This window comes from Perognathus longimembris, chromosome 4 (genome assembly GCF_023159225.1).
Source record: "Perognathus longimembris pacificus isolate PPM17 chromosome 4, ASM2315922v1, whole genome shotgun sequence".
In the NCBI taxonomy this organism is placed as follows: Eukaryota; Metazoa; Chordata; class Mammalia; order Rodentia; family Heteromyidae; genus Perognathus; species Perognathus longimembris.
The window spans coordinates 43,968,244-43,989,583 of NC_063164.1; the positions used below are offsets into that span (position 1 = coordinate 43,968,244).

General features: G+C 36.0%; 1 long non-coding RNA gene across 1 annotated transcript; it reads left to right on the forward strand.

Moving 5' to 3' along the window:
- Nucleotides 1–267: 267 nt before the first annotated feature.
- Nucleotides 268–21,292, forward strand: LOC125349963. Its single transcript, XR_007210662.1, has 3 exons — nucleotides 268–279; nucleotides 16,924–16,959; nucleotides 21,233–21,292. It is a non-coding gene; the product is annotated as an uncharacterized LOC125349963 (long non-coding RNA).
- Nucleotides 21,293–21,340: the final 48 nt, after the last annotated feature.

The window sequence follows — 21,340 nt, forward strand, 5'->3', positions numbered from 1 at the left end:
GCAGCATTATTTTCTTTTTCCTCCAATAAGAAATATTTCTTGGGAATTGTGTGATATTGACTCAATCTGTTCTTCAAAGCAAACACACAACCACAGATGTATGCGTGCACACACACGTGACTGGGTTAGCATTTCTTCCACAAACTAGAATGGTTCTGTAGCTATTTATCAAACTGACATAATACTAGAGTAGAATTCCAAATAAATTTAAAGTTTTCAAATGGCATATTTTAGAAAATCCAGACACTCACTCACAGTTAAGTGTGGCAGCACTGGTAGGTATAAATGTATAAATAAGTTTATACGTAAGAAAGGGTGGGATTGTCTTAATGCCTGAATCAGTCACTAAAATCTAAAAACCAGTGACAAACTCAAGTTTATAACCAAGTCATAAGATGAAAATTTTCTTTATATTATGCTATAACTGCATACTAACAACTGCCTCACTGTGTGGGCATCTTTGAAAATAATAGACAATAGATAAAGGTATTTTCAAAATTAGATAACCACTAGGACTGGGAGGAATGGTTCAAGTAGAGAGCACTTGCCTACCAATCATAATGTTTTAAGTTTAATTTCCTATACTACAAAAAAGAAAGAAAAGAGAAGTAAATTATTGAAGTGATTCAGAAGAATATGAATGAGGCTCCAAACTGTTGCAATGATATTGAGATTGGCAAGAAGTACAAATTTGGGGACAGTAGCGATCTCAAATGAATAAGTCTTGATGGTCCATTAGATATAGGAAATCGAGAATGAAAGGTTACAGTCAGGTTTCATGTTCAGCTACATTGGTAGATATTGGGCAACTTGTTGAGATCAGGACCAAAAGCAGTTTTTGAGGAGGGTTTAGAGCTGAAAAGTGGTAGAAGAGTGAAAAGTGAACACAAATCCATGCTTGCATGGATCTACAAGTAAAGATATCTAGTAAGCACAATTATTCACATGATAACAAGATAAAATTCTTAGAACACAGGCAATCATTGATGCCACATGTGTGAAAGATAACTCCAGAAGACAATGTAAAGTAAAAAGAGAAAAATGCATAAGTGAACCATTTCCTATATCATTAAACCTAGTCCTTAAGAAGTATTGCCCTACTGAAACACTGAAATACTAAGATGTGTGCAGTAATAGCGTTGGTATTTGAAAAACAGTGTAATGCTACCAAGGCTGTACATTAATTTTGCTTTCTAAACCCTTTGAATATCCTTTTGTTACACGGTGTGGTTTCCTTAAATTACCACAGGCATACCTACTTGGGCAGATAGAGCCAGCTGGTTTCACTCTACCTATGCCACACAAACAAGAATGTGGCATGAGGCCTCCTAACTACACGTCTCATGTGTACACACTTGTGTTTTTACACATGTGGACTTGCATCACCAAGTAATTCAACTGAAATTTCGAAAATCCTAGAGTTGCCCAGGAAATCATTGATGTTATACATGTTCCACTATTGTTCACTGATCAAATTCTCCAGTTTTTGTTTCAACAAACAACAAGCAGAAACAACTTACCTAAATTTTTGCTTTGTTTCTAATCTGTAATGTTTGAGACCTTTAAGAGAATGTGAAAGCTCACTAACCATAGAACCTTTATCTTTATCCTTTATCTCATCTCTACCAGTTACAAAGCACATTCTGCTATCTTTAAACTTTGCAGTGAACTTTACCAAAGAAGAGGAAGAATATGCCTCTCTCATAATGGTATCATAATAGTTGTTAAGAAGTTCAAGAGATCTGAATGATCTCATAATATGCAATATATATAAACTAGTTTTGTCTCTTATTGCCGACCACAGCCAGTGTCTCCAAATTAAAAACAAAAACACAACAAACATAAAAACAAACAAAAAGCCAGGTTATCTTTCAATTGTGATGACTATGAAAAGACCTAATCTTCTGTCATCTTCATGAGCAGTTAATCTTTGTGTATGTATTGTATTGTATTGTAATACTCCCTGTTAGAAAGCTACTGAAGCCTCCTCCTCAGCTACAATATCAAGTTATAGTACTTACAGTATGCCTATGATAAAGCCAATGTTAGTTTTTCTGAGGAAAGAAACCATAAAGATCCAATGAAGATAGATTGCGCATGATGTAGGATGTTTTAAGACCATCCATAGGTCTACAAAGAACTTCCCCTGTGTCTAAGAGGAAAGCAAAATACAGGCACTCACAGGATTATTTAAGGAAGGAACTGACCTTTCATTGTTTAGAGCTATTGTAATATCCAATATACAGTGAGATTGAAGATCTTTGACTTCCTCTTTCTGGAAGTATTTCTAATAAGTTGTGAGAAACAGCAGTTCAGCAATTATTTTTAATACAGAAGAATGGTAGGAAATACAAATAACTACCATCAGTAAGTACTATAAAAGAGTCCAATTGTTTCTTTGAATAGAGAAGTAATTTTTCCATGACATGACCAGAGAAAAGCAAAGCATCTCCCATACACTTTACCTGCCTTACTCATCCTCCCTCATTCATCCCCTTTCTGTAATGAAACTCTTCCTTATTTATAACAATAAATATAATAGTAAATGCACCCCAAGGCCCAGGATTTTCACTGGGTCTGGTGAATTCAGTATTTGTTTATATCATATTCAATCCAAATTAAAGAAAATATTTTATCTGTCATACAGCCTATGTGTAAAATAGTTTAGTTTTAATATTTCTAATTTAAAATGTAAATACAATATGCACTGCTGATCTGTCATAAATATTCAAGCTCCAGATTCTTATTGAACTGCTTATGCATTATTTACTATATTATAATTTAACAATTTACTTTTCTATCCTCCTTTGGATTGAGAGCTTTACAACAATAAGAAAATATGCAGAGACCAAGTCTTATTTATCTTGATAAATTCAGCATCTAGAAATGTACCATAACAGGCAATAAGTGTTTGCAGATAAATTTACTAGATGTAGTGAAGAGCCTAAATGGAGAATGATGGTATTGACTTAGAGGATACAGAATCAGTTTGTAAAGCAACTAAAGTACATACTGACAACAGTCACCTTTAACTTCGGTTTCCAACCCTAACATTTACTAGCTGTATGATTTGGATAAATTATTTCAATTTTATAAATTGCTGTTTCCTTCTGTCAAGGGGGTGTGAGGGTAATGTCTACCTTTGATGATAACATGGAGATTAAATGATCACAGTCTAAGGCCAGGCTGAGACACAGCATTAGATATACATTAAGCAAAAATTGGTTGTGGATGTAGTTCCAGTATCAGAATGTTTGCCAAACAAAGAAGGACCCAGTGTTCTGGCCTCAGTACTGCAAGTTTTTCCTGGTTACTATTACATTCTTTTTTTTTTATTTCATGTGTCCAAAAGGGAAGCAGGCTTTTGGCTCAAAATCATCTACTGAACATCCAGGCTTAAATGATGTCTTCCCTATGATCACATTTCACTGGCAGTCAAGACATGTTAAAAAGAACAAATCCCTCACAATGTTGAAATACATACTTCTCAAAATACTTGTTACTAATAGTAATCAAAAGCATAATTTTCATTTTACTGAAAAATGTCACTTTTTATTCTTCTGCATTAAGTGGAGAAAGTTTGAGTAAATTTAAAACTACATGGTATAAAACTACAAACACAGAAATATATACATTTACTTTGGGTGTCATTAGCATATATGCTAAAATGTTTATATTTTAAGAGCAGATAAGAATTGGGAAAATCAGCTGATACTGAAACCAAGTTTTAGGATACTTGGGCTGCTCAACATAAAAGGTTTTGTTAGTTAATAAAATAGAATGACTCTGGGGAAAGATATATTCACCAAAATACGAAGAGACATTTATCCCAAAGAGTTTCACTCTATCCATTTCTCTATTGCTATCTCCTGTTGCCAGTTGGTGTTATGAAAATGATTCCGTAATGCTAAAGAGAAAGATGACATTCCATGAAATGGAGTGAAATTACATATTGTCCTCCAATTGTCATGTTCCCCTGTTTTAAGGATCTGCCCATTGGAGACCTTAGGTGTCTTTTGAAAAGAAATATGCAAAGTTTTCAAGAAGTACTGTACTAATGTTACAAAATCACATGGATTTGAGCATCATAAATAGAGAAGACTAAAAGACTCAGTGTTTGACACTAATACCCTTCTGAAAGCAGTACTCTCACTATGAAAATGTGGGTTAAACAACAGATTCGTGTTGTCTTGGTGCTTTTGTAAATTATTGTGCTGTCTTTCAGAAAGAGGATGCTTGAGAGATTTTTGCTGAGCTATTAAAGATATGAGAGTCCAGCTTATTGCTGGACTGGCTTTTGTATGTTTGCGCTGTACTGACATGCTAGAAGACATGACAACATCTAAATGCTTTCCATTTCCAAAAATCCTGGTGCAGATTTAATGTATTTAGCAAATAAAATTGGAAAAATTATACTATGAACGTTTATACTAAATATTACTGGATCACAAAGTAAGAAAAATTCCAATGATTGTTTACATGTACTCCTTCTTAACAACACATAAAAGTACGGAAAATTTAAATTACTTCATCCTCATTTTAAATCAACACAATTAAAAAAATAAAGAAGATGGAGCATATCTATGTTAACATCTGCTGATTACAAATAAGAGTTAGATCTTACTCTTCAGTCACTATTTTGTAAGGCATTGAATGGACATTTATATAGATGTAAGTCTTACCTTTGCACAGCTGAAGATTAAGAATAAAAGTAGATATTTGAAAGAGAAATTGTCTTTTCAAAGGAATACTTTTGCATCTGAGTATCAGAATGATCAAATTTTTTCCATTGGGGGGGGCATGTTGGTAAATGGGCCTTAGCAAGATCATGTTCATTTGGTAGTTTGCTTAAATAAAAGGTCTGACAATAAGTTTTAAATGTCACATTAAAATAATATCAAACATTTAGGGACTGGGAGTGTGGCTTACTGGTAGTGTGCTTGCCTACCATGCATGAAGGCCTGGGCTTGATTCCTCAGTACCACATAAAGAGAAAAGCCGGAAGTGGCGCTGTGGCTCAAGAAGAAGAGTGCTAGCCTTGAGCAAAAAGAAGCTAGGGACAGTGTTCAAGCCAAGTCTCAAGCCCCAGGACTGGCCAAAAAAAAAAAAAAGCCTCTATAAAATGTGCACAAGTTCTAAAATGAATAAAAACCCAAATTAAGAGCTTGGTTTCCAGTATTACATAAAAAGAAGATATGAAGACTGCTTCAATACGTACTCCAATATTTTACATTCTATATCTATGTATTAAGGAGAAAACTATGACAGGTTATCTCAATTTATGAAGTGTATAAAGTCAGAATTTATCACATGTTATTAAAGATAAACATAAGGTCTGCAGGAAGCTGGGACTACAGGAGTTGGAAACATGCTAGTACACCATAAAGCAGTGGAGAGCTCTGCAGGCTGTGATCTGGAATGTTGCCACATAGGCCATTGGAGCTCTGAGAGCAGGAGGGAAAAGGTCAGATGTAGATAGCAGTGTTTTGATGAAGAACATGTGGATTGTTCCGTGATTCTGAAAGATAATGGGATAAGAATATGGGAGGAATGATTTTTCGAAGTCAAAATCTCGCTAAAATGTTTTAAAGAACTGCTTCAGTCCGTTGTTTAAAACTTATGCAATTGTAAGAAGCACCTAGCATTCTTGTTAAAAAAACAAAACAAAACAAAAAACTCATTTTCAACAACACTGACCATGCCTGATTCTGATCCAGTGGAAGTAGGGAAAGTTTAAATGCTTCATTATTGGCTTCCCTCATCATTAACAAACATATTTCATTAGATTCCAAAATCAAATGACTGAAAGTGATGTTAGAAATTATGCATTGTGTCTGCCTTACTTAATTCCCTTCAGATCCTAATACTCATTTCTTAGATGATATGTGCACAAAGTACACTGTATCATATGAGCCTTAAAGTCAGTTTCTTTACAATGTTTTTCTGCAAAATAAATCTGAGTTGGCACGTAGATAGTGCCCATCTCCACTTCCTGCTAGTGGTAAGCATAAATTTGGCTGTGGATTCTTGGAAGCCTGCCATGCAGACAGGTGGTTCTCTACATTTCTACTTAGAGCTCATATTTCAGGATGCTGAGACTCCACAATGATAGATGACATAAAATACATGGCTAGATATTCAAGGAATTAGTTTAAGTCAAGTACTTGTCAATTCTATCTTGTAACATTTGCTCTCTGGAGTTGGGAACTTGATATTCAGATGCTCTAGTCTATCAAGCCATGGCATATTACAGCTCAAGGCATCCTATGGAATTTCCTTATAAAGCATGTTTCTCATTTCCACAGGGAACTAAGGCTGTCTGTTTTAATGTGTAAGTCATAAAACCTATCAATTTAGAGCTGTTTCTTTCTGGCTGCTAGCTGAGGAGCAGCAGTCCCATCGGACTGGCCCTTGTTTCATCTTTGCTCTCCCCAGCAGCCTGTGGGTGGAGTCACTATAATCAAGTTGGCTATGTTTATCTGTATCTGTGCGGATTTGTGAAGTCATCTGAATATAAAGCAGAAAGATCTCATGTAACTAAGGGTCTTGAAGGCCCAACACTATGCTCTTCATTAGGAGGACCATGAATCAAAGGTTTGATTCAGGGACATAAGAAAAGGGGGGAGGGGTATGTTGAGGGGAATCAGACTGACTCCATTTCAGATTAGTTGAAAAGAGCAGAAGCTGACCCCAAATTCACTAAGATCTCCTTGCCCCTAAGCTATAGGGCCAAGGACCTTGCCCTGTCAGGAAGATTCCCCTGGCTGTGAACTATAGTACCCCCCCCCCCCCAGCCAAATCGTTGCACCAGTACAAGAAATGTACCCAAAGCCTAACATATGAAACTGTACATCACTTTGACAATAAAGAGGAAAAAAAATGTTTCAATGACTGGAAAATCACTCTCACTGGCAATCTTTGTCAACTTGGGCAAGTTTCTTAGTCCCCATCTATTCAATTACAATTACCATCAATTTAACTTATGAACAAGTTCTCCAAACTACCCTTTCCCCGGGTTACCACTGACATGGCTTTTGTTCAGGCTGCTGTCTCTGTTCTAAGTAATTCCTCTTGTTTCCTGAGCCCAGTTCTGTCCTTTTTCCAGCTAGTATCCAACTATACACAGATTTTATCTTTAGTGTCTGAGCCTAATCATATGCCTCCCTTATTTAGAATCCTTTAATAACACTCAACAGATTAAAAAAGAAAATATAAAGCCTATCTGGCTTAGTATTTCACAAAAGCCCCTTTAAAATCTGGCACCTGTATGCCATTCCTGTCTCATTTCCCATCACTCCCATTCCCTCATCCTAGGAATTGGAAAAATGTTCTATGCTTAGTAGACTATTTGTGTTTGTTGCTTTCCTTAAGACACAGATACACAGAAAGGTGACGTATTCACACCAATACCAGCTGCTATAGCTAACAACCAATTATTTTCTACTTTCAAATTCTATTTTATTATAAAAGAAGCATGCAGTTGTTTTATTTATTTTTGGTTTAATACATAATATACCCATTAGCTCACACTTAATGACCTGAGTATTTGGGCCCAAATAAAATTGCTTCCCCTCCATATAGGATAGGCTTATAATCATGTTAAAATGTTGCTCCATGTTTGTGTGCTCTATTAATACTTCCTCCAGTTTGAACTGTAACTGCACAGGCATATTCAAGCCAAGTGTTCTCAGTTGACTTGTATATGGTTTCCCCGAGGGCTATTTCAGGAAAATCACCAGATTTCTTGTGAATATTGGAATAATGAGCAGGCCCCAACAACTTTGTGCAACTGTATCCAGATCCCTTAAGCCTTTTTGTTCACTTGTTTTTTTGTTTAGGTCCTGGAGCTTGAATTCAGGACTTGGGGGCTGTTCCTGAGCTTTTTTGCTCAAGCTTAAGGCGCTACCACTGGAGCCACAATTCCAGTTCTGCCTATTCTGGTGCTTAATTGGAAATAAGAGTCACATGGAAATTCCTGCCTTGGCTGGCTTCTACCCATGATTCTCAGATCCCAGCCTGAGTAGCTACAATTTGAGGTGTGAGCCACTAGCACTGTGCTCCCTTAAGCCTTTCACAATTGCCATTCTGTAAATCTCTACATAAATATAATTTTAACTTATTTCAAATCACATGTTTCAACTTTTTATAGAAAATTGTGCTTTTTTAATGCATTTAATAAATCACCAAATAAACCAAATGAATGTACAATATGATATATATGTGTGTGTATATATGTATAAGTGTATATATATGTGTGTGTATGTATACACACATATATGGCTTCCTTGGATGTAATTTAAATATACAAATGAGAAAAGACACTTAATGAATATGAAGGCATATAGAATATCTCAACAGGGAAAAAGGCAATATACAAACAATTACACAATTGTTCCATGTTAAAATGATTCCTGTCTGCTCTCTTAGTATATTGATTCAAATATTTTGTCTTACAAATCCATATCTCATTTACTTTGAATCTTATAACTTATTTATATTACCTGTTGGAAAGCTAGTTATAGGGTGATAATATTTCATTTCTGTATAAGCTCAAATAATGAATTCAAATTCTTTCCTTCTGAAAGCTTTAAATATCTTTTCCCTTCAATTTTATAATTTTGTTTGGGGAAAAGTCAAAGATATTATCATTTATGTCAATAAATGATAAATGTTCTAGAATATTACTTTTAATTAATTTTACTTAAAAAGTGCTGTTCAGCACATTGTGATGAAACAAAATATACTATGAACAAAACATAGAATTGTTATTTTCTAATTAGTTGGACAGAGAAGATGAACTAAGTTTTTACTCCTTTCCTTAAATACTGCGGGCAACATTGGTGAGTTATTGATTGGGTAACAATGTTTAATATTGAGACACAGGAGGAAGAATATAGAGAAAGATGTGTATTTTCCTATTATACTTTAAGTAAGCCAAGGTTTTCCTATTTTCTCTGTATTGAAATTACAAAGCCCAGTACTGGCTCAAATACAAACTAGTTCTTAGAAAGTTTACTGATCCACTACTTCATAATCTGGACATTAAAAGGGTTTGATTAGACTATTTAATCTATAAATGTTCTCCAAGGCTCCTTTTATTACAGCATTGTCCAATTTCATTGTGCTTTTACAAATGATTGTTTCATTGCATTGTGATAAATTTCATACTTCTCAAAAATATATTATTTGTGTTGTTTATAGCTCACATTTTTGTTAGTCATGGGGCTTGAGCTCTTGGCCTGACCTCTTCAACTCAAGGCTAGCACTCTACCACTTGAGCCAAAGCAACATTTCCTATTTGCTATTAATTGGAGATAAGGGGCTTATATACTTTCCTGCCCTGTTTGGCTTTGAACTTTGATCCACAGATCTTAGCCCCCAAATAGCTGGGATTACAATCATTTGCATGAATATTCAGGGACTATAACTTCTTCCTATTATTCAGAAGCAAGAGCAGAACCTCAAAAGGACAAGATAAAGCGTAAAATCTCTTACAATTATCATTACGTATTTTTTAACAGTCTATCTTGAGAATGGTGATCTGAACTTCTCATTTCTGCTTGATAAGCGGCTTATCTACAGTTATATATAATTAGACTTTCAAGGCAGCAAAAATATCTTAAAACTTACAATGGCCCCCTCTCACATTTATGTAGTACTTATCACTAGGAAAATATTATAAGTGGTCTTCATAGCTAAATTAGGAAGGTGTTCCTTTCATATATGAAGATGTCATCACCAATGCATCAAGAGTTACTTGATTCTCTGTTTAAAAAGTCAATGATATTGGGCTGGGAATATGGCCTAGTGGCAAGAGTGCTTGCCTCCTACACATCAAGCTCTCAGTTCGATTCCCCAGCACCACATATATGGAAAACGGCCAGAAGGGGCCCTGTGGCTCAGGTGGCAGAGTGCTAGCCTTGAGTGGGAAGAAGCCAGGGACAGTGCTCAGGCCCTGAGTCCAAGGCCCAGGACTGTCCAAAAAAAAAAAAAAATGTCAATGATATAACTTGTTTAAAGACTAAGAATTAACAAATACCAAGAAGCTGAAATGTGAGATATCTGGGGAGTGAGAGCAAGGGGAAGAGATAGACAAAAGAACAGAAGAAGGGTGGGAGAATGCAATCATATATGTATATATGCATACATATATATGCACATATTTATGTGTATATGTGCATATTTATACATGTATATGAAAATAGAACTAGGAAAATTGAGGGGATGAGTGGAGTCAGAAGGGATGGGGGAACAATAGAAGGGGTAACACTGGTCAAGATGCATTATACTCATATATTCACATATTTAATTGAAATTCCTTTGTACTACTACTTAAAGATAAGAAAAAGTAGGAAAAATAAAAACACAGCAACAGAAACCAATTATTTGCCACTACGTAATGAAGAAAAAAATTGTGTCCTCAACAATACATTTTGTACTCTGGTAGTTGCTTATAGTTGTTCAGCCCAAAGCTAGAAATTGTCCGTCATAATCCACTCATTGACTGAGTTGTAAGCATCAGTATTTATAATAATTGAGTCAAGGGATACTAGCTTAGCTGGTCAAAAGCACAGACTGGAAGGCCATGTAGGGAATGAATACCATATGTATCTTGAAGAAACAGGAGACAGAAGGAGAAAGGGAAGTTGGGAGAAAAAAAAAGAGATGTTGAGGAAGGAGAAGAGAAACAGACACAGAGATATTTCTTGTTTATTCTTTATTGTCAAAGTGTGATACAGAGGGGTTACACGTTCATAGGAAAGGCAGTGAGTACATTTCTTGTTCTACTTGTTATCTCCTCCCTCATTTCCCCTCCTTCCCCCTCCCCCTTCCTCTTTCCCCCCAACAGTTGTGCAGTTGGTTTACACCAAATGATTGTTAAGCGTTGCTTTTGGATGGTTTGTCTTTTTGTTCTTTGTCTCTCAATTTTTGGTATTCCCTCCTACTTTACCAGTTTACCCATATAGACAATATCCAGGGTACTTGGATGTAATATAGTGGTAGAGAGGGTACAGCCACAGGAAGGGACTAGAAGAGAAACAAAACTAGACAAACCACTCAGTCAAACAAACAGACAAGGAAAAAGAGAAGTAGTATGAATTCACATGGCATGTTGAAAATAATTACAACAGTGGTATAACTCTTGTTTCTGTAACATGGAGTTCATTTCACTTGGCATCTTCTTATGTGGTCATGTGGGTGTAGCTATATGGGTACTTTGGTCTTCTACCATGACTAGCCTATTCCTATACTAGCTATTCCCTATGAGGGACACCATACTGTTTATGTTTTTTTTTGGGGGGTCTGGGTCACTTCACTTAATATGATATTTTCCAAGTGCTTCCATTTCCTTATGAATGGGGCAATGCCATTCCTTCTGATGGAGGCATAAAATTCCATTGTGTATATGTACCACATTTTTCTGATCCATTCATCTACTGAGGGGCATCTAGGTTGGTTCCATGTTTTAGCAATGACAAGTTGTGCTGCAATGAACATAGTTGTACTAGTGGATTTAGTGTGGTCTTGCTTGTAGTCTTTTGGGTAGATGCCCAAAAGTGGGGCTGCTGGGTTGTAGGGAAGTTCTATGTTTAGACTTCTAAGGAACCTCCACACTGCTTTCCAGAGGGGATGAACAAGTTTGCATTCCCACCAACAATGTAGTAGAGTTCCCTTTTGGCCACATCCTCTCCAGCATTTGTTATTATTAGATTTCCTGAAAATAGACATTCTTACTGGGGTGAGGTGGAATCTCAATGTTGTTTTGATTTGCATTTCTTTTATGGCCAGTGAAGTAGAGCCCTTTTTCATGTGACTCTTGGCCATTCTCATTTCCTCTTCAGAGAAGTCTGTTTTTAGGTCTTTAGTCTATTTGTTGAGAGGGCTGTTGGTTCTCTGATTGTTTGTTTTGGAGGAATTTAACTTCTTGAGTTGTGTGTATATTTTAGATATCAGGCCTGTGTCCATTGTATGGCTGGTGAAGATCTTTTCCCAATCTGTGGGCTTTGTATTTATCTTGGAAGCTATATCCTTTGCCTTGCAAAAGCTCTTCAGTTTGATACAGTCCCACTTGTCCAGCCTTTCTTTGATTTGTTGGATTTCTGGGCCTTTGTTGAGGAAGTTTCTTCCAGTACCAAGGAATCCTAGAGTTTCTCCTATTTCTTCTTGTAGAGTTTTCAGGGTGTCTCATTTTATTTCCAGGTCTTTGATCCATTTGGAGTTGGTTTTGTTGCAGGGTGATAGATAGGAAACTAGTTTTAGTTTGTTACAGGTGTTGACCCAGTTTTGCCAGCACCATTTGTTGAAGAGGCTGTCTTTGTTCCAACTTATATTTTTAGCTTCTTTGTCAAAGATTAGGTAACCATAGGTCAGAGGGCTCATTTCTGAGTCTTCAGTTCTGTTCCGTTGGTCCTCAGGCTTGTTCTTGTGCCAGTAGCAAGCTATTTTTATTACTATAGCTTTGTAGTACAATGTAAAGTTTGGTATTGATATTCCTCCTGTGCTGTTCTTTCTACTGAGGATTGTTTTTGCTATTCAGAGTTTTCTATTGTACCCTATAAATTTCTGAATTGCTTCCTCTATTTCATTGAAGAATGATGTTGGGATATTATTGGGCAATGCATTGAATTTGTAGATAGCTTTTGGTAATATTGCCATTTTCATGATGTTAATCCTCCCAAGATCACTACCAAACACATTCTACAATGCTAGTATAATGCTAATCCCAAAACCAGATAGGGACACCTCAAGGAAAGAGAACTATAGACCCATCTCCTTGATGAATATCGATGCAAAGCTCCTTAACAAAATTCTGGCCAACTGACTTCAACAAGTCATCAAAAAAAAAAAATCCTACACCATGATCAAACTAGATTCATCCCAGGGATGCAAAGTTGGTTTACCGGAGCCAGGTAAAGAATTTTATGTCCCTAGATGCGGAAAAGGCATTCGATAAAATCCAGCACATGTTATGGAAACAGTTGTAACTACTTTCAACGTCCTATGTGTATCTGTAGCTTCTATTATTGATGATGTTCTTGTATCACCTTCCTGTGGTTGTACCTACACTATCTCTGTAATCTTATCTGAGTATATTGGAAACCGTGTATACTGGTATTGGAAGTAGGAAATTGAAAGGGAATACCAAATTTGAGAGACACAGGGTAAAAAAAGACAAACAACTACAAAAGCAATACTTGCAAAACTGTTTGGTGTAAGTGAACTGAACACCTACACCTCCGTGGGGGGGGAGGGAAAGGGGGAGGAGGGAGGGGGGTATGAGGGACAAGGTAACAAACTGTACAAGAAATGTATCCAGTGCCTAACGTAACCTTTTTGTACATCAGTTTGATAATAAAAATTTGAGGAAAAAAAAGCCCTGGAAAAACTGGGATTCCAGGGAACATTCCTGAATAAATAAAGGCAGTCTATGACAAAACAACAACAAGTATAATTATAAACAGTGAAAAGCTAAAGCCATTCCCTTTAAAATAAGGAGCAAGACAGGGATGTCCACTCTCTCCTCTCCTCTTCAACATAGTACTAGAATTCCTAGCCAGAGCAATTAGGCAAGAAGAAAACATAAAGGGGATCCAAATAGGAAAAGATGAAGTTATACTTTCTCTCTTTGCAGATGACATGATCCTGTACCTAAAGAACCCCATAGACTCTACCCCCTAGCTACTAGAGCTGATGCAAAACTTTGGCAAAGTAGCAGGATATAAAATAAATCCTCAACCATCAATGGCTAACAACCTGAAGAGCAAGGCTGAAATCAGAAAAGCAACACCTTTTACAATTAAATAGCCTCAAATAACATAAAATACCTAGGAATAACCTTAACCAAAGAAGTGAAAGAACTCTATGATGAGAACTTTAAAAACCTAAAAAAGGAAATTAAGGCAGAACTAAGGAAATGGAAAAACCTCCCACAGAGATATTTCTATTCTTTAATTTCATTTAAAATGCCTATGTTCTGGTAAGTCCTCTTTAATTCAGTCTAAGTTGGTACTTTTTAGTTACTTGTAACAGCACATCTTTCTTTTAGGGCCTAATGACTCTTAGAAGGGTCCATAGTTCCTTCTTAATCCTTCTTGTAAAAAACTAAGGTGGTATCTGATAACTCTTTCCAACATTAGCAAAAGTAGGGAAGTTTTTTTTTTTCTTACTAGATATAGAATAGTCATCTCCTAAATAATATTTCACAATTTTACATCAATTATATATAAGATGTCTCTTCTACTAGGCTGTAAAAATGTCACTGTCCAACTAAGTCACCTTTGAAAAATAAAAAGAAGACAGAGAATAGTTTAATCCTTTCTCAAAAATAGTGAAACTGCTGAAACTAAGCTCTAATTCTACTTGTATTTATTACAATGCATCTATTATTTAAAAAGTATTGAGAAGTACAATAGATTTTGAAAGTTTTCTGTAATTACTATAATTCCCTAAGCCTAGGAGAGAACAAGCCTACTTAAAAATGTTTAAAAAATTAAGATTCAATAAAGTAGTGTGGGGCAAGTTGGTGGTCTTCATTACAGAGCTCAACATGAATCTCATTTCAGGATTCAAAATATTGGCAGGAGCCACAAGGTGAACCAGCAGATGACCAGCCACAGCCATGTGTGTCAGCTACCAACAGAGCTGTACTCAAACTGAAATTCAGACATAAAACAGTATGCCTTTACTTCACACTTGCCCATCAGTACTCCTGTATTGTAATTCTTGCATTCCACATAAACATCAAGGTAAAGATACAGGGAAATCAAGGTATTATAATTCTAGTGTAGTTAATTTCAATATAATATAAACCCATTGAAATATGCTTGGGCTATGGGAATATCCTTTTACTTTATTACTATTTTTTTAAATTTTTCAAACTGATGTACAGAGAGGTTACAGTTTCATATATTAGGCATTGGATACATTTCTTTTACTGTTTGTTACCTCTTCCCTCATTCCCTCCTTGCCCCTTCCCCTTAACTTTTCCCCCCACAAAAGTTGTTCAGTTCATTTACACCAAACAGTTTTGCATATATTGCTTTTGTAGTCATTTGTCTTTTTCACCCTGTGTCTCTCGATTTTAGTAGGGAATATCCTTTTATCATTTCAATCTTAATTTCCTCAAATTGGCAAGTTCTTGGATTGCTACAAGACAAATTATAACACGATCAAGTATCAATTTTAGTTTCCACATCTTTTTCTCATCATACCTCAGCCCTTTGTACACATTAAGTAGTCATTAGTTGATGAACTGGACATAATTTAACTCAGTAATGTATTTTATAACCCACAATCAGGTACTTGACCTAATTCCATTTTATTCATGTCAAAGTGCCTTGGCCATCAAATGGAGTCCCGTATTTAATTTTCATTTCTTTCTCTCCCCAATGTTTTCATGAATAATTGACAGTAATACAACATAGAACAAGTAATGGTTAGTTCCCTTGCTTTTTAGCCTATTCAGATTGTTAAGACAGTGTCTGCAAATAGCTTGAACATCCAAAAGGAAACTATTTACTAGAGTTGTATCACAGTTGTTTGAAGACATAATGCATACAACACTTACTTTTGATACTTTGGTATTTGCAAAATTTTCCTTGCAAAGCTCATTTTTTTATAGAAGATAAATTGACTTGTCTACTAATGGAGCTGTTTTCTCCAGTACAATTTCTTTTTTTTTTTTTACCAGTCCTGGGCCTTGGACTCAGGGCCTGAGCACTGTCCCTGGCTTCTCTTTGCTCAAGGCTAGCACTCTGCCACTTGAGCCACAGAACCACTTCTGGCCGTTTTCTATATATGTGGTGCTGGGGAATTGAACCCAGGGCTTCGTGTATACGAAGCAAGCACTCTTGCCACTAGGCCATATTTCCAGCTCTCCAGTACAATTTCTTAATTCTTGAGAAGTCATGAGAATGTTTGGAAGTGATATAACACTTTCACAAATATAAACAAACATTGCGTACTATTTTAAAGGAGCTGGGACTCTTTCTAGCCAAAGTGGAGACCATCTGGAAACCTAACATACTCCAAATTGCAAGTCCTATACTTATTTAATGATGATATTTATAAAGGAGAAGAAAATTGTAATCCCTAAAATATGCCACAATTTAAATATATATCACATTAAAATCCGCTTTGGGGATGAGTATCAGATTTTTTTTTAAGACCTTCAAGCATCCACACAGGTAAGTATCGATCATTTTGACTATTGTAGTTTAAGGCAGATTCTCTCAGGCAAGCTGTTTTATTTTCATTACCATTGTGGCCACCTTCCTGGTATTCTAATACAAGGCTTTGCATGTAGATGTTCCCTAATGTAGGTTTTTCAAATAGGTTTTAAATTTCCACATAGAAAGAAGAATTTTTTCTTCTTTATGAAAAAATTCTTAATTTTTCTAATTTTATTTTCCTATTTGGTAGTACTGATCTAATGTGAAGGTTTGAATATTGCATGCAATCCTCCCAACAAGGAAGAAATTTCTGTTTTAATAATTGAGCTGGATTGCATTGGGAAAGGAGGTTCCCACAATTAAAAAAAAAAAGTCCTGTTTTGCATGTTTTTTCTTTCAGCCTATAAAGTCTGCATAGATTGCCTATCACCTAGATTGAAAAGTGAGTTTCTGATTTTTTATTTGTTCTGGCACGAAGTTGAATACATCTGTTTTGCACATGTTTTACCGGCCTTACCTCTTTTACTCATTGTTAGTTTTTCTGCCTAAAGATTTCCATCCAAAGATATTTTGAAATCTTTATCCCTGTTTGTAAAAGATTAAAAACACTTTAAGAATCAATTTACTGTGCTTAAAACTCAGGTAAAATATGCAGTCAAATGGTATATTATTAAGGTGTGGAAAAACTCATCATTTTCTGTTTGTTTGGCTTGTTTCTTTTCATATGAAACAGTTCACTGGGTGTCAGTAGTTCACACCTGTAATCCTAGCTACTCAGGAGGAGGAGGTTTGAAGATGGAGTTCAAAGCCAGCCCAGGTAGGAAAGTCTTATCTCCACTAAGCTACCCAAAAAAGCTGGAAGTGGAAGCATAGACCAAGTGGTAGGGCCCTCACCTATAGTAGAATAAAGCTCAGACAGTGCCCAAGCCCTGAGTTCAAGCCCCAGGTCTAACAGACCTGTGTGCATGCACATACACACGCACGTACGTGCATGCACACAAACACTAATTTCTACAGTCCTATCTTAAAACTAGCTTCTCTTCCACGAGCTATGGAGAAAACATGACATGTTACTAAGTGGTGCTGCTGTGGCTCTGCCCAGACCATGTAGTATATGTACCCTGTTCTGAATGGGCTCCACTTTCAGAATCAACCAGAGCCTGACTGATTCAGCTGAAAACTGGGAATCCCAATTGAAGGACTTAGATTACAAAATGTGATGTTTTGCAACCAGAAGGTGAAGATTTCATAGGAAAAAAAAACAAACAAACTTGAGTGGGGACAGGAGTTTAGCATATACTGAAATTTTACTGAATCCCTTGCTTCCTCACATCATTCTATTCTTTTTGGTGCTACAGATTTCTAGCTACTAATCAAGTTTTAAAACTCTTGTTCTCAGAGATTCTTGAAACTTTTCCTTAGTTGGCCAGTATCTTCTGGATGCTTGAGAGGTAAGAAAGGAAAAGTTGTCACTGGAGTGATTGTGAAAGGCAGGAGAGACTTTCTGGGTTTGAACACTGGATACAAAGAACTGTATAGTGTGTGTGTGTGTGTGTGTGTGTGTGTGTGTGTGTGTGTGTGTGTGTGTGTGTCTCAGGGGCAGAAGTCCCATACATTTGTTATCATTGTATGAAACACAACACCCACAAGTGTTCAGAAAAAAATGGAACCATGGCAAAAAATTAAAGACACTAATACTGAAATGGACCACTCTTCTGTTAGCACTGACCATTATAATGACTATTGCTTTGTTTCTAATTAAAAACAACAACACTCAAAAGCAAAGTTAACAAACTCCTTTAGCTCTGTTTTTTTTTTTTTTTACTAAAAAAGAGGGTGATCAGAAGAGGGCCAGCTGGAACCATGTAATTTAGGTGCCTCAAGCTGTCTTTTTCATAATTACTGCATGAATACATCTTAGCATCATTAGATGGTAACTTAAAAATATATCCACACATGCTAAAGCATTCCTTGAAGTGTAAACTCTTATGTAAAATAATGCTAGACACCACAATAAAAGAAGTCAATTGTGTTAAAATACAAGGTGAAAATTAATAAGAAAACATTCTTGGAGTTACTTTTTAACATTCTCAATGTTGTACAACTGCAACTTTATCAAACTTTTGGGTTCACACTACATATGTAATGGGAAACTTCTAATTTGGCTAGTCACATTCAACCATCTTTTCAACTGTTCAGTTATCTTTCTTAAATACAATCCAGCAACTATAGATATTAATTATATGCTACATCAGAACATCATCCATGGAAAAAAATAAGTTGATATTCTAAATTAAAGTTGTGATGAGTTGGACTATTCACTGCTAAGCCATTTTCCAAAAGTAACATTGAGAAGGATAAATTTTTTGGAAGTATTTCTTTTTGCAACATAGCCAGAAACTTCATGTAACTTCATCTGAAGTTACAACTAAATCTAGCTGTAACTAAATTTAACTTACTAAATCTTCCTAATTATGTTTTCAATTGTATGCACACTTAATGAGAAAGGCAAAGTAATTACTAACTCTGGAATAGTACAGTATGCACACTCACTTATTTTTGTTTAGAAAAACACAGCTGTCCCTCTGAGAGCCTTCAGAAGGTGAAGCTACATGACTCACTAATGTGGGAAGGTCAGCATTTATGGCTAAAACATAAGATTTTTCCACCACTTTCTCTTTACATTGAGCAGCAAATGGCTAAGTTTGGAAATGTTGCATCTTCTGATTTAAAAATATAATTGCAATATAATTTGAAGACTTCTTTTATAGCCAGCTGAAAATTTTAACTCCAAGATTAAAACTTGGTGTGAAATAACTCATAGCCTCTAACTACTGTATCTTTTAAATAGCTTCAAAAGTGTGATCCGTTGGAGAAATTATGAATAAATTTGTTGCCAGTACAGTCTTCATAGATCTTCATCAGTAATATCAGGTCCTACTTTGAAGGTGGAGTTATATTCTAGGATGTTAACAAGTTATGTGGCATCATGATTGTAATGAAACATTGTTCCTACTACATAAGAAAAGGTTGGCCATTCTATCCACTTGACTTACATCACAAGTAATGACATTTGCCCAGAGAACTTGGGGTAATTGAAAAGGTCCAAGGGAAAATAAAATGCAACATCTAGAGTGTAGAGGTTGTTTCGGACTCTATTCCCATTAGCCACTTAACTTACTATTAGCTTTAGTCTTCTCATGAGGATTATAGTGATTATCAGAAATGTGATGCAGTGATGGAATAATAACAACATCTAGAAAGTATGCAGTTCAAGATGCAGTGCACAGTCCTGGACATTGAGATGATTGCAATTATTAGCAAGCGTCTGATGATGCTTGCTATACCTTTCATCCATGCACTGCTGCCCACCTGCCTTGGGTTCCTTTGGATGTGCCTGTGAATACAAACTTCATGTTCAAAATCCACAGCTGTGTTAGTTCTTCTACGTGCCACCCTCCAGCTGCCAGACTCCATAGCTCCTACCTGCACAGAAAAAAGAAGTGCCTGTGGATTTGTATACTTGACCACTGAGTGACTGTGGGTTGCAAACACCCTTGCTCCCCAGCTCTGGAAGGCCAATCTGTGAAGATTTAGTTTTGAATTTTTTGTCCCCTCACCTAAAGAACTTCATCTCCCCAGGACTTGGATTAGCTTTGCTTGCACTTTGGCTTTAGCTTCCTCTCCTTTCCAGTCCCATTGACTACTTCTCTACTTTTCTTGAGTCTATTTCTTAGTAAATTACTTTCTCACAAACTCTCCAGAGCTTTGTTTCTGGGAAACCTGAATCTAAGGAAAGGATGGAAAGAAGAGAGAAGGAGAGAAGGGAAATATAATGGTAAAATTATTGTGTAAAATTGACTGGGAAACTGGTGCCCAGATATTTGGTTAATTATTATTTTTAGGTATATTTACAAGGGAGTTTCTCGGTGCGACAAACCCTTGAATTGGTAGACTAAGTGAAATATATTGCCTCCTGCCTGCCCCCATAGTTGCAGGTCTAAATAGAATAATTGACCAAACAAGAAGGACCATTGGTCTGATTGTCTTTGAGTTGGAACATACACTTTTTTTCCCCTCGTAGTTCAGATTTGTATCTGAATGCACATTATTAGTTCTCTTATTTCTCAGGCTTCTTTCAGACTATAGATCTTCACTCCTCTAAGACTTAATATTATCGTGAAATAATGCATACAATGAATTATTTATCTGTCTATCTAGGCCCTGTTTATCATTCTCTGGAAAAGCCTAGTAACATAAGATTAAAAACTAAATGTCTTTTACCTTCAAAAATTAGGAGAAGAATGGGCTTATGTAGGACCTTTCTGTGGTAGCTGATACGATTGGGCCAGGACTCCTTTTATGTACAAGCTCAAAAATGTGCAGCAGATGGTTTACATTCCTTTCCTGTAGGGTTTTCTATGTGTAACATAACTATTCTATAGCATTTTTCTGTATTAATCTAGAATGCTATTCCTATGAGATGCATATGGTCAGGGGTCACATGGTCAGAGGCCCCTTGTGAATTCCTGGAACATACTAAGTGATGCTTAAATTCAGGGGTGAGTAGTAGAATGAACTTCACAGAATCATTCCACATTAATCCTTTATTTCCAGCATCATACTTTACAGAATAATGATGAAAAGAATATGGTGCTGGGAGCTAGAAGCCACAAATTCTGACCAATGTGTTATCCCTACTAATCTGTCTTGAGACAAGCTGATTTTTTTTTTGAGTCTCAGTTGCCTCATTAAATGATTACAATGCTTGAATATCCTAAATTAGTTTTATTGTTATATGTCCTAGAACAAGATAGCTTGAGAAGAGTTAAAAAATATTTTATTTGTTTTAATATTATCTAACATCTAGAGTGATATCCTGTGACCAATTCGGGTACTGGTGTGTGTATATTTATGTATTTCTCTTTAAGACCACAAAATTATAGATTCAAAATTATATATAAAGTGCATATTATTTTATTCTAGCAAATTTTAATACTCAAAAGTTAACTGGGTGCCAGTGGCTCGCATCTGTAATCCTAGATGCTCAGGAGGTTGAGATCTGAGGATCAGAGTTGAAAGCAACCCAAGCAAGAAACTTGATGAGACTCTTATCTCCAATGAAAAATGAAAAGCAAAAACAAAACAAAACAAACAAACAAAAAAAC